The sequence below is a fragment of the Palaemon carinicauda genome, chromosome 20 (assembly GCF_036898095.1).
Source record: "Palaemon carinicauda isolate YSFRI2023 chromosome 20, ASM3689809v2, whole genome shotgun sequence".
Classification (NCBI taxonomy): domain Eukaryota; kingdom Metazoa; phylum Arthropoda; class Malacostraca; order Decapoda; family Palaemonidae; genus Palaemon; species Palaemon carinicauda.
The window spans coordinates 113,093,594-113,106,093 of record NC_090744.1 but is presented as its reverse complement, the minus strand read 5'-3'; the positions used below and the strand labels follow the sequence as shown (position 1 = coordinate 113,106,093).

Below are 12,500 nucleotides of genomic sequence, written 5' to 3'. Positions count from 1 at the left end.
ACTGGTAGAAAAAAAAAAACCTTATTTTCAATCGGAGATTCTCCGTAAGAATATACAGTCCTCAGCCGTATTTCAGCAAAATACAGGCGACCGTAATTTTCACCCAACTTTCTTATTATCTTTTACGGATTGGCGACCGTAATATCACTCCTTTACGTCAATGTAACCGCTTTTAAAACGGAAAAAATCCTGGAATAAACGTTGCCAGGCATTTACCGATTTTCAATGCAACTTTTTAACAGTGTAAGAAGAGTCTGAAACGTTTTGAACTGTAATAACACACTATAAATTAGAACACGGTCAATCTCTGCCAATATGGACGGTGAAGAATGAACATCCCAAATCGTTGGTGTCCGTAGCCAAAGTGCTTCTGTGAGTCTCAGAGACGGAGCGAATACTGACGGAAATCACTTGAACTTAAGTGAAGATAGTGAATGATAATGAACGGGGAGAGAAATGAGTCGACCTTTGAAATAAGTAGGCGCATGCGCGCTCTCATTGTACATATGTGCGCGTGTGTTTTTGTATGCATATGAATATGTATGTATATATATATATATATATATATATATATATATATATATATATATATATATATATATAAGAATAAACACAAATATAATATGCATATTTACGTGTGCATGTATGTGTTTAGTTACGTATATACTGGACATACATATACATATTTAAATGTGTACGCATACTCATATGCACATATATATACATGCATATATATGTATACACTATATACATTGTATATGTAAATGCATATTATATATATATATATATATATATATATATATATATATATATATATATATATATATATATACACAATATAAATTTATATACATGTATGTATGTATGTATGTATGTATGCATGTCTTCCACCATTAACCCAACAGTTTAACAATTTTCTTAAAATTTCCCATAAAGGATACTAAGAACATCAAACTAATCACTACATACCAACTAATACATATTGTCCCTCTTCACTGTGTAAATATAAAATGAGATAAGAAATGTATAGAAACACTTTATATATAAATGGAAAAGTTGAATCTAAAAATTTTGTGGTTGGTGCAAGGAAAGATTAAAGGCAGTCTTGGATAGTGCCATAGCCTTTGTACCATGGTCGTCAACTGCCTTGGATTAGAGTTCTCTTGCTTGAGGGTACACTCGGGCACACTGTTCTATCTTATATCTCTTCCTCTTAATTTTAAGTGTTTATAGCTTATATATGAAAAATTTATTATAATATTGTTACTGTTCTGAAAATGTTTTATTTATTTCCTAATTTCCTTTCCTCACTGGGCTATTTTTCCGGTTGGAGCCCACATAGACCATATCTTTAAAAATAGCCATGAATAAAGAAGAGGACTTTCGGTGCAAAGTGTCCTGTCAATTTTAGCGAGAAGAAATAATTGCGGCGACATTTCGCTAAATTTTGTGACATTTCGCGACATTTGTTTACTTCGTCACGAGCGTGAAATGAATACTACGCATGCGCCAAGAATTCTAAAATGGATTTTGAGCAAAGCGAAAAATCTATTTTTGGGTGAGATAGCCATGGCGTCCTGATGGAAGGTTCCTTTTTGGTAGCTTCCTTGGGTAAATAACTACTAAGATATTCCCAGAGAATTTAACCACAGGTTATCACAGAATTCTAACTTCTGGAGCGAGTATCCTAAAGGTTTCCCTTTTAAGACATCGTATATCAACAGGGGACGCATGTATTAACGCGCCACATAGCTATCTACACCCCGAACAGAGTTAACCTTCGGTGTGTAAAGGCGGAGAATAGCTGGGAGCCGTTCCACAGCTAATCTCGTCCGTGGCTACTTTTGGTACTCGAGACGTAAACAAACGGGCGCCATTGCTAAATGACGTCACGTCCGTCTTCATCCTGAAGCCAGTTGCTTGCCGATCACCATGATACAGCAGAGCAGGGTGGGACCTAAAAACTGGACGAAGTAGCAGGGAGGGTCCATCAGGACACCATGGCTATCTCACCCAAAAATAGATTTTTCGCTTCACTCAAAATCCGTTTTTTGGGCTCAAGCCATGGCGTCCTGATGGAAGAATACCAGAGAATCAATGTATCGTGGTAGATTTTCACCTATTGGGTAAGTGCCAAGGGCTTTGAACAATATAGCATAGTAATCTTAATAAAAGAACCGTAGGGAAGAATCTTCCTGCCCCCCTTGGCAGTGAAGTTCCCACGGGCCATGCCAAGATCAAAGTGGTTATCGAAGGGCTATTCACCTTGTTAGAAGAACCTGAAGAACTTGGAGACGAGACTGAATGGTTGGCATTCGTATCGGAACATTCTGGAAGGCAGACAAGTGGTGGTTGGACACTGTGTGCTGAGAAGGTTAGTTTCGTCTCCAGGGTAGTAAGTATTCGTATTGGAATATTACATTGTAAGAGTGAATATATAATAAGGGTTAGGACCTTAAAATCTCCATGAACCATAGGGAAGGGATAATAAAACTATGACAGGCATGTATTTCATAGTAAGTAGGAGCGGATTGAGACGCACAAGTAATAAAATAGGAATTTTATTTCACAGTTGCAGAAATTAAATGAATTGCAGCAATAAGTAAAGTTAATTTACAGTAAATTATAATGTACATAGTAATAAAGACTTGCTCTTGAATCTGAAAGGGAATTTCAAATTTATTAGTAGGCACTCGTTCTCGAGGAACGTCAGTCTTTAATTAAAACACATCATGCTCTAGGCATGCGGCACCTGTGTGACGACTATGACATTTCACCTGGGATAAGAACAGTTATAAGAAAGCACTAAGTATTTTCGACATCACTATGTATCGCTCGAGGGTCAACATAGGCACCCGAAGAGTTAGAGTCCCAAGTAACTCGCTGTTCTATGCAGAGTTAGGTGCAGGTTTCATAACACTACCTGCGGCTACCACAAAATGTTTGACTTCGTGCACTTGTTTCGCATAATGTTTGAAGAAAACACGCGAGGACTTCCAGCCTGTGAAGCTTTTAAGGCTTTCGAAGTCCATACTCTGAAAGAAATTCAGAGACGATGCAACTTTTCTAGGATCGTGACCGGCGGGTGTACTCTCGGGATCCGCTCTGCGAATGAAGTAGGTGATTTTCGCTCTTAGTTGTTTCAGTGACAGGTCGCTGCCCGATGTTTCTCCTTTGAAGAGTTGGCCTCCACCAAAGTTCGAAGTTCTGCGAAGATAGACCTTGAGGCTCTCTACTGGGCATAGAGAGGCATCTTCCTTCAGGGGGCATATTCTCCAGGGGCCCCATCTTTTGGAGGGTAATTCGTTTTTGGCGAGAAACGTCGGATCCGGGGAGAGGGTAATGTCTCCTGAATCAGTAAACAGGATATGACCCTCTTCTCTTGACAATGCCACTATTTCGCTGACTCGGGCTCCTGAGGCAAGAGCAAAGAGAAATATAACTTTCTGAGTCAGATCCTTTAGAGGGCATGAATCATTATCCAAGTTGGAGGCGAAATGGAGCACCTTGTCCAATGACCAGGAGATCGGTTTCGGTGGGGGTGCTGGGCGTAGACGAGCGCATGCTTTCGGCAGTTTATTGAAGATGTAGCTGGACAGATCAATTTGGAAGGCATACAATAGTGGTCTAGTCAAGGCCGATTTGCAAGTCGAAATCGTATTGGCTGCTAATCCCTGTCCATGAAGGTGAATGAAGAAGGACATGCAGAAATCAATTGTGATTTCCTTAGGATTTTTTGTCTTGACGAAAGAGACCCATTTTCTCCAAGATGATTCGTATTGCCGTCTTGTGGATTCGGTCTTGTATTCCTCGAGGAAGTCTAGACTTTTCTTCGAGATCCCAAACCTCTTCTTTGCGGCTAGGGAGAGAAAATCATGAGATGAAGGTCCTTGATTTTCGATGATGAAGCGAAGACAGTCGACTTCTGTACTTGTTGGGAGAGAACTGGGCCCGGGAGAGGGATCAGCTTGGGCTGCAGCTCCAGGACCAGGGGGTACCAGTTGCTCCGGGGCCACTTGGGAGCCACTAGGGCCGCTGTCCCTTTGAAGGTTCTCAGCTTGGAGAGGACTTTCAGCAGAAGGTTGGTGGGAGGGAACAGGTAGATCTTGGACCATCTGTTCCAGTTCAGTGACATGGCATCCACTGCTTCTGCCTTGGGGTCCTCGTACGGGGCCACATACCGAGGAAGTTGATTGTTGTCGCTCGTTGCGAAGAGATCGATCTGAAGTTCTGGGACTTGGTGAGAGATGAAGGAGAATGATCTTGCGTCTAGAGACCATTCCGACTCTATCGGGCTTGTCCGAGATAGAGCATCCGCTGTCACGTTGCGGAATCCTTATAGGTGAACTGCAGACAGGTGCCATTTCTTCTTCTCTGCCAGACGGAAGATTAGAAGAAGCACCTGATTTATCTGGGGCGATCTTGAGCCTTGGCGATTGAGACATCGAACTACCACCGAGTTGTCTAGGGTTAGACGAATATGGATCGAGGGAGGCGGGGAGAGTTTCTTCAGAGTTAGAAGGACCGCCATGGCCTCCAAGATGTTGATGTGAAACGTCTTGAACAGGGGAGACCATGTGCCTTGAGCCTGTTTTTGGTGGGAGTGACCTCCCCAACCCTCCAGCGAAGCGTCTGTGTGGATGTTGAGTGATGGAGGTGGGTGTTGAAGAGGAATGGACCTTTTCAGGGCCTTTGCTTCCGACCACGGCTTGAGGAGAAGTCGAAGTCTGTTTGGGAGACGTCTCTTGAGGTCTCTTCGAGCGATGGATGCAGAACGTCTCCAGACTCCCGCGGCATCCTTTAGCTGTGCACGAAGCACTGGGTTTGTTACTGAGGCGAACTGTAGAGAGCCTAGAACTCGTTCCTGCTGGCGTCTTGAGATCCGCTTGGATTTCAGTAGTCGCTTGACAGACTCCGCTTGGATTTCAGTAGTCGCTTGACAGACCCTGCTATTTCCTTCCTTTTCTTCTGGGGAATGGAAAGGCGGTGTGACTGAAGGTTCCATTGGATTCCTAACCATTGGAACTTCTGAGCTGGAGAGAGGCGAGATTTCTTCACGTTTATCTTGAATCCCAGGTGTTCTAGGTACTGGGTGACTTTGCTGCAGGATTTTAAACAATCCTCGGGCGATGGAGCCCAGACTAGCCAATCGTCGAGGTAGGCCATCACCTGGACGTCTCGGAGGCGGAGCTGTTGTACTATGGCGTCCGCCAGCTTTGTGAAGATCCGAGGGGCCACATTGAGGCCGAAGGGCATGGCCCTGAAGGCGTAGCTTTTCCTTTGGAGTCGAAATCCTAGGTAGGAGGAAGCGTGATGGTTCATTGGAACGTGCCAGTAGGCATCCGCCAGGTCTATGGAGACCGTGTAAGAACCTCGAGGCAGAAGGGTCCTTATTTGTTGAAGAGTCAGTATCTTGAACTTGTCGTTCGCTATGAACTTGTTGAGGGGGGATAAGTCCAGAATGACTCTGAGTTTGTCGGAGTCTTTCTTGGGGACACAAAACAGTCTCCCTTGGAACCTGGTGGACTTTACCTTCCTTATCACCTTCTTGTTCAAGAGATCTAGGACATATTCTTCCAGAAGGGGGGTTGATTGTTGGAAGAATTGCTGGAAGGTTGGGGGTGGTTGAGTCCAACTCCAGCCTAGACCCTTCTTGACGATGCTGTGTGCCCAGGGATCGAAGGTCCAACGATCCTGGAATTGGCGGAGTCTTCCTCCCACCGGAAGCACTTCATTGCTTCTGATGTCCCGAGGGCTTACTGCCTCGGCCGCTAGCTCCCTTTCCTCCTCTGCCTCTGGAGGGACGGCGAGACGCGTCTCTGCCTGCACCTCTGCTTGAGCCTCTACCTTTGGGACGAAAGGTAGTCGTCTGTTGCTCGAAAGCAGGGCTGAAAACCGGTGACTGTGACAAGACCGGTTGGGTGACCAGCTGAAAGGTCTGCTGTGGCTGAGCTGCCACTTGGGGAGTAGCGGGTCCCGGAAACTGTCGTCTTTGTTGACGTTGCTGGGGTTTCTGTTTGGAGAATTTCCTCTTAGGTTGAGGTCCGTCGTCCTGAGAGGATTTCCTCTTCTTTGACATGCCCCACTTGTGGAGAAGGTTCCTGTTCTCCGTGGCGGCTTTGTCGGTGATCTCCTTCACGAGGTCAGAAGGAAAGAGGTGTTTACCCCAGATGTTGGAGGAAATCAGCCTCCGGGGTTCGTGTTTCACAGTGGCACCTGAGAACACGAATTCTTGACAGGCTCTCCGAGCCTTCATGAAGTGGTACATATCCTTCACCAGGGTTGCCATGTGGGATTTGGCGAGTACCATGTAGTGGTCTGGCACTCTGGTGTCACAAGCCATGATATCGAGTTGGACCTGGTGGGACATGGATACTGCGAGCCTCTCCTTCGTATCTTGTTCCCGACGAAGGAGGTGATCGTTGAGTTTCGGGAGGTCTTCGTTAAACTGACGTCCGGCGACGTCAGGATCTAGCTTTCCCACCATGAAAGTATGCTGGATATCCTTCCAGTGTCGAGCGTCGGGGGGAGTCACTATGGAGAAGGGTCTGCACTCCTCCAGTGCAGGGCAGGCTTTTCCCTCTTCCACAGCCTTGAGGCACGCAGCGAAGGCCTTTTCCATGAAAGGAAGGACTGCATCGTCGGGTGCGACGTAGGTAGGGTGCTTCTTGCTCAGGGCCGGAAGCTTAGAGCAGGTAAAACCCCTACTTTTAAATGTATTGGCTAGCATAGCCTGGGCCTTCGCGAGATCGAACACTATCTCCTCCTTGGGTTCGGTCTCTTCTTTAGAGGCAGGTTCAGAACGAAGCCGGACGTAACAGTCCGGGTAGGCCTCGAAGTTTGGGAAGAACTCCACGTCTTCCAGGGGGACCGTGCCGATCTTGTCGCTGACGAAGATCCTGCCGGTCGCGATAACCATATGCTCAGCATACCTCCAGGGGTTGGCGTGTGAGCATGCAGGGAGATCCTTAACCGAGATCTTCTTCGGTTCTTTGAATCCCATCATGGACCTGATGAACTCCTGATTTTCTTTCAGCCTGTCGTCCATGATGGCTTTGATCATCCGGAACATCTCTTGAGCGGATGGAATGGGTTCCGGGGTAGCGGAGGTAGACGGGAGAGACACTTCCGTCGGTGTAGGAGTAGGGGCGGTGATGGAAGGAGGAGCGACCTCTTGCTCCGACTCGGCGTATTCCACCTGGTCCTCATCATCGTCCGCACCTTGAGCCATAAGGGTCTTCTCCGTGCCCTCCGAAATATCCGACATGTGTTCGTCGTTCTCGGAATCCAGGTGGCACTCGTGCATGGACTGGGCCATGACTACGTCTGGTTCCACCGTAATTTGGACAGTGGGGATCAAATCTTTGGGCACCAAAGAATCGGGGGAGGCCTTTGGGAACAAAAGGGACCTCATTTCTTCAGTGGCCAGGTACGGTCCGGTGGCATTCTTCTGGAAGCCACGCACCCACTTGCGTAGCTTATCCCGAGAAGTGTCCCTGACCTCCGCTGAGGGAGGATTATGGAAGGCATCGACTAGGCGAGCCTGGCAGACCGTACAGTTCAGCGGGTCCCAGAATTTCAAATCCCCTTTCTTGTTAGCACAAGGGGCGTGAGTCCTACAAGCCGTATGCCCGTAGAAGTGCGGGCGTTTCACAGCGCAGAAGTCGAAGTCACACTTCATCTGCTCCTCCTGTGGAAGAAAGAGAAAATGAGTATGGGGGAGTCATAAGAATGGCTCTTAAACTAAGTTAATATTAATCATTAATTTTAACTTGATAAAGGGTGTGATGCACAGAGGATTGAGATAGGAAAGGAACATACTCCGTGCATCCCGCCCGGCTGGTTACCGTAAGCTTCATCCTTGGACAATCCGAGGTGACCGAAGGCACAGGATAGAATTCCAGTAGAAGTCCATAGGGCAGATGGAATTCCATGGGAATTGTCAAGGATAAGGTTGGGACTGAGGCCACTCAGTCCCAAATTAGGGGGCTAAAGGATCCCAAAGGGTAACGGCTTCCGGCAACCAGCCGCGCTAAGATACACGCAGCATGCTGGAAATCTGTAAAATGCAAGAAGACAGCATGATTACCAATAGAACAGTACTAAGATACTGATCCATTTACGTAAACAAGCCATCTGGTTGCAGTGTAGGGCTATCAATATTAGATGATAGCTAGTAGAAGGGGGTGCAAGTCGTCTTGATGCCTCCGGAAGGTCCGGCAGACCGCCGGCACGGCGGAGGCCGCTCCAGCAGAGTTTCTGGCATTAGGACAGGCAATATAAAAGTCAAGAGTAATACCAGGGTGGCGGCCGCCGGCACAGCGGCGGCACGCCGGCAGAGGGAGCGGCGGCTCCGGCAGCCGGAGGTTGCCGGATTGGTGACAGGAACAAGGATGGTTATAGCAGAACCGGACTGCCGGCAGTGGATGCCGGCACTCCGGGGGCTGGCCGGCGGGAGGACGACCAAGCTATGAGGAAGGGGGAGAGCCATCGGCTTGAAGCCGGCGGCAGGCGGCAGTCCCCCGGCACACAGAGGACTGGCGGCCAAGGGGATATGGAGTGAGTCACCAAGGTAGGAGGTGGGTATCACCGACAGTGGAGGCGGCAAGGGACCGGCACCCGGATAGTGAAAGAGACAGAGGGAGGGATGTAGGGGGTCCGGCCATGGACTCCCAGACATCCCCCCTGAGTGGGTGTACCCATGATAGAGGCTGACTCTATCACCCAGAGGCAGGGGCCGCAGAGGACCGGGAGCTAAGGTAGCCCAAGGGAGGGCTAGGGGACACCCAAAGGGCGGGGGGGTGAGACCCCTGCATACAGAACACATCCAGTGGCTAACCCCATAGGACACTATGAAGGGTATATGTACCAGAGCGGACTGTACACAAAAGCTCAAGGTAGCCCTATCACTCCACCCTAAGGAAGAGTTGTAGGACAGGGGACAGATGGGTATAGACTAACCTAAGTATAGGCTAGGCCATACAAGAGATAGGTGGGGAGGGGAGAAGAGAAGGGTCTTCCATGGAAGGGGTTCTGTACCAGAGCGGCCACTAAGGAAGGGAGGACACTCCCTAACCTAAGGTAAGGCAGCCTGACTGAAAACGGTGCATGGGTATAGTTTCAGCAAGGGACAGAATTAACCCCTCCAAAACCTAACCTAGAGCAGGGATGTACGCCCTGAACTAGGAAGGATTGAAGACATATCGCTATCGCAGGAAAGTCGTAGACTTAGTCCTAGCAATAGAGGAAGGACTAGCCGTTCCTCACTCTCAGGCGCAACCCTAAGGGGGGTTCATTCCCTTAGGGAGGACAGAGAGGCGATAAAATACTCTGATGAGAGCTTGATCCCCTTACGTGGTAGGGGGAGCAAGGCTACACAGAGGGAATGCCCAAGGGCAGGGGGATGAAGGAAGCATATAGGAGTCCTACATGTAGGTTAGGTTAGAAAGGCACACTAACTAACCTATCCCCTATATGGTCCCTGAAGGCGAAAACACTTGCATCACAGTCAATAGTATTGTAAAATAATGCCACTATCTTCATAAGTAAGCCTAGGATCACTGATAAAAATCATGCATGAACACTGATATAGGCGCTCTGGCCTGGGGGCTATAGCAGCCAACTGGTATGGGGTCAATCGATGACCTGTAAAAAAGCGTCAAAACACGATATAAAAGTTCCTAGCTATGAAGACTAAATAAACTAATATTATCGATTAGTAAATAAGGCCGGAAGCGTTGTTGCGGCTAACTAAATAAGGCATGCAGAACAACAACGACGCCATAAAATGGCGGGTCCGGTAGAGGCACAGCTCTGCCACAAAACATCAAATATCTCGAAAAGTAATATTTACTTTACGGTCAGAGCTTAACTAAACAATACTGGAACCTTGTACTCAACTTTCCAGAAGAAGGCGAGGCCGAAGGTAGCGACATGATAAAGATGCAAGACGATAAAGTGAGCACAGGGAAAATCCGTCTAAGTAAGGCGAGCTACTGTACAAAGGATGAAGACGGACGTGACGTCATTTAGCAATGGCGCCCGTTTGTTTACGTCTCGAGTACCAAAAGTAGCCACGGACGAGATTAGCTGTGGAACGGCTCCCAGCAATTCTCCGCCTTTACACACCGAAGGTTAACTCTGTTCGGGGTGTAGATAGCTATGTGGCGCGTTAATACATGCGTCCCCTGTTGATATACGATGTCTTAAAAGGGAAACCTTTAGGATACTCGCTCCAGAAGTTAGAATTCTGTGATAACCTGTGGTTAAATTCTCTAGGAATATCTTAGTAGTTATTTACCCAAGGAAGCTACCAAAAAGGAACCTTCCATCAGGACGCCATGGCTTGAGCCCAAAAAAGACAATTGTTAGAGAAGTTTTCCTTAATAGAACAGGACAACAACAAGGAAATGGCTAAGATTGTCTTCGTAAGGAGAGCTTTTTGGGTATTTCTGCCTTTTGAGTTTATTTATATTTTATGAAGAAAATGTTACAAAATGTTACAAAATGAGAGTTGACAGAAAGAAGAAGAAGGGTGACAAGGCTTTGAAATTTGAAGTGGCATGAAGAAATACTAGGTACGGAATGCTTACCATGAATTTACAAAACATAAAGAGAAACACACGCACACACACACACACATGTATATATATATATATATATATATATATATATATATATATATATATATATATATATACATACATATATATTTATATATATATATATATATATATATATATATATATATATATATATATATATATATATATATATATATATATATATATATATATATATATATATATATATATGTATGTATATATATATATATATATATATATATATATATATATGTATATATATATATATATATATATATATATATATATATATATATATATATATATATATATTATAATATATATATAGGAAAAAAAGTCCATTGTTTTTCTGAATCTATCAGAAAGTGAAAAATCCTTAGTCTTCATCTAGTTTTTTTTAAAGAAAATAGTTTGTTATCTTAGTCAGTCACCTAAAAAAGAATAGATAATGTGGCTGGAAAATTTGGAAGAACGTAAAATTAAAATTCCTGAAATATTATTTTGATTGATTACATTTCTGTCCTTGTGTAATGCTTGTATATTCAGGTACATACATACATACACACACACACACGCACACACAAATATATATACATATACTGTATATACATTGACATATATATATGTATGCATATATATGTATATATACATATATATATATATATATATATATATATATATATATATATATATATATATATATATATATATATATATATATATATATACATATACGTATATATACATAGACATATATATATATATATATATATATATATATATATATATATATATATATATATATATATATGTATGCATATATATGTATATATACATATATATATATATATATATATATATATATATATATATATATATATATATATATATATGTATATATATATATATATATATATATATATATATATATATATATATATACATATTCAAATAAGCCATATATATTTTTGATACATTAATGTCTGGATTCTCTTAACGACCTCGGGATCAGAGCCCCAGGCGAAATCACACAAAGACAAGAGCTTGGCTCCGGCCGGGAATCGAACCCTGGTCGGCAAGCTTGTACAGACAGTGACTAACCCACTTGGCCACGAAGAAAGATAAAAGCTTACCGACCAGGGTTCGATTCCCGGCCGGAGCCAAGCTCTTGTCTTTGTGTGATTTTGCCTGGGGCTCTGATCCCGAGGTCGTTAAGAGAATCCAGACATTAATGTATCAAAAATATATATGGCTTATTTGAATATGAATAACACGTAAAAATGTGCAAAATTTATCATTAATTGAATGCCAAGTAACAAACTACCAATTAGCTACGATGGTGAAGATGGGTTGATTTCAATTCTAAGTACAAAATACCTGAATTCGACAGGTATAAGTACAGAAGAATTGTCATTGACTTTTATCTTTCTTCGTGGCCAAGTGGGTTAGTCACTGTCTGTACAAGCTTGCCGACCAGGGTTCGATTCCCGGCCGGAGCCAAGCTCTTGTCTTTGTGTGATTTCGCCTGGGGCTCTGATCCCGAGGTCGTTAAGAGAATCCAGACATTAATGTATCAAAAATATATATGGCTTATTTGAATATGAATAACACATAAAAATGTGCAAAATTTATCATTAATTGAATGCCAAGTAACAAACTACCAATTAGCTACGATGGTGAAGATAGGTTGATTTCAATTCTAAGTACAAAATACCTGAATTCGACAGGTATAAGTACAGAAGAATTGTCATTGACTTTTATCTTTCTTCGTGGCCAAGTGGGTTAGTCACTGTCTGTACAAGCTTGCCGACCAGGGATCGATTCCCGGCCGGAGCCAAGCTCTTGTCTTTGTGTGATTTCGCCTGGGGCTCTGATCCCGAGGTCGTTAAGAGAATC

The 12,500-nt window shown here is 44.2% G+C and overlaps 2 protein-coding genes across 3 annotated transcripts in view; both read right to left on the bottom strand.

Annotated features, from left to right (window-relative positions):
• Nucleotides 1-12,500, bottom strand: part of LOC137614386 (troponin C, isotype gamma-like) — a 214,454-nt gene that overhangs the window by 65,983 nt on the left and 135,971 nt on the right. The window lies entirely within an intron of this gene.
• Nucleotides 1-12,500, bottom strand: part of LOC137614385 (uncharacterized) — a 16,733-nt gene that overhangs the window by 2,784 nt on the left and 1,449 nt on the right. The window contains exon 1 of one of the 2 annotated variants that reach the window (XM_068344175.1): nucleotides 1-405. This exon is cut by the window's left edge and continues 666 nt beyond it. The exons of the other annotated variant lie outside the window; for it this stretch is intronic. The gene's annotated coding sequence lies outside the window, so the exon portion shown is untranslated. Of the gene's footprint in view, nucleotides 406-12,500 lie in introns of those variants that run through there. 2 annotated transcript variants of the gene reach the window in all.